This window comes from Galeopterus variegatus, unplaced genomic scaffold (assembly GCF_000696425.1).
Source record: "Galeopterus variegatus unplaced genomic scaffold, G_variegatus-3.0.2 Scaffold5568, whole genome shotgun sequence".
Classification (NCBI taxonomy): domain Eukaryota; kingdom Metazoa; phylum Chordata; class Mammalia; order Dermoptera; family Cynocephalidae; genus Galeopterus; species Galeopterus variegatus.
In genome coordinates, this window is record NW_007731679.1 from 198,497 (window position 1) to 200,197 (window position 1,701).

Here is a 1,701-nt window from a genome sequence, read left to right on the forward strand (position 1 = left end):
CTCAGTAGAGAAGGAGGGACTACAGCAGCCAGGCGAGGCTGGGACAGCTGCTGCTACGTAACAAACCCAAACCTCAGTGGCTCCACACGGCAGTTTACTTCTTGCTCACGCCAGTTCTGCTATGGTCCAAGCAGCTCTCCAGGCATCTTTCCTCTGTGTTGGCTTAGCCTTCTAAGCTGCTTTGACTTTTCAGCCCCTTTATGTCAACTCCCATTGTCACCAGGGAAGGAGAAAGCTGGAGAGATGAGGGCCAGCAATGACATGCTTCCACCTGGAATGGTACACATTGCCCCCAACTACGTGTCTTTGGCCAAAGCAGGTCACAAAGGGATGCCTAGTTTGATGGAGATGGGGAGGCATGATCCACCGGTGGGCCCAGGGGAAGATGGGAAGCAAATGATGAAAAAGTGGTAATGTCTCCTGCAGGGACTACTGAACCAACGCTCGGAAAGCAAAATAAATTTTGTGGAGGGCGTGTGTCAAAATGTTCTCTGTGAATGGAAAACTCTCCCCACCTTAGATTTTAAAAACAAATGATGGATTTTCTACTTCTAGCCGGGGTAGAGTAACTGAGGCAGTTTACCCTTCCACCCCTCTGTAAAGAAAGAGAAAACCAGACACAATGTATGAAAATGTTTTGGCGTTAGACAACAGGCAGACTCTGGTCACTGAGACAAGAGAAACGAACAAGGTGAGCCCCGCGACGGCTCCAAATTACTGCTGAACACAGTTTCAGGTCTGGGGCAGGGAGGGGAACCGAAGCTCAGTGGTCTCACTGGGTTAGAGACAAGTCAGAGTTTGGGGAGGCCAAGGCGGCCAGAATTTGAAGAGCGGAGGACAGGAGAGAAGGGGCTACAGAAAGAAAGAGAAGGTGTGCGTGTCTTAGTCCATTCAGGCTGCCATAGCAAAAATGTCATGAACTAGGTGGCTTATGAACAACAGACATGTATTTCTCACCGTTCTGGAGGATGGGAAGTCCCAGAGCACCGTTCCTCACACGGTGGAAAGAACAAGTAAGCTCCCTCGGGCCACTTCTAGAAGGGCTCTGCCCTCATGATCCAGTCACCTCCCAAAGGCCCCACCTCTTAACACCATCGCCGTTGGGGTTAGGATTTCAACATATGAATTTGGTGGGGAGGGGACACAAACATCGAGACCATAACAGAGAGTGTGTGTGTGTGTGTGTGTGTGTGAGAGAGAGAGAGAGAGAGAGAGAGAGATTGATTGATTGATTGTTTGGGAGATCTGAAGAGTCCCCTAGAGAGACTTTGGCTGAATGTTGTATGCAGTCATGTGAGGAAACTGTGCGGGCAGTGATACAACCACCAAAATTCAAGAGACAGCCAAACAATTCCGGGAACTCACACAGGGCTGGAAATGGGTCATAAAATCACCAGCCAGTGTGAAGACATCTTAACACAGGCATCTGGCAGCATTCTCAGAAAGGTGTCACCTTAGTAGGGAGCTAAATTAGTTTACACTAAAAGGCTGCTCTGGTCCCACTCTATAGTTTAAGGATGGAGTCTGGGAAGTCCAAAATCAAGACAGGACAGTGTCCGGTGTGGGCTGCTCTCCGCTTCCAGGATGGCACCTGTTGCTGCGTCCTCACGTGGCAGAAGGAGCAGAAGGGACTAGGGTGTCCGCCTCACCTTCACCAAAACGCCCTGCTTCCAAATGCTGTCTCATCGGGCATCAGGTTCC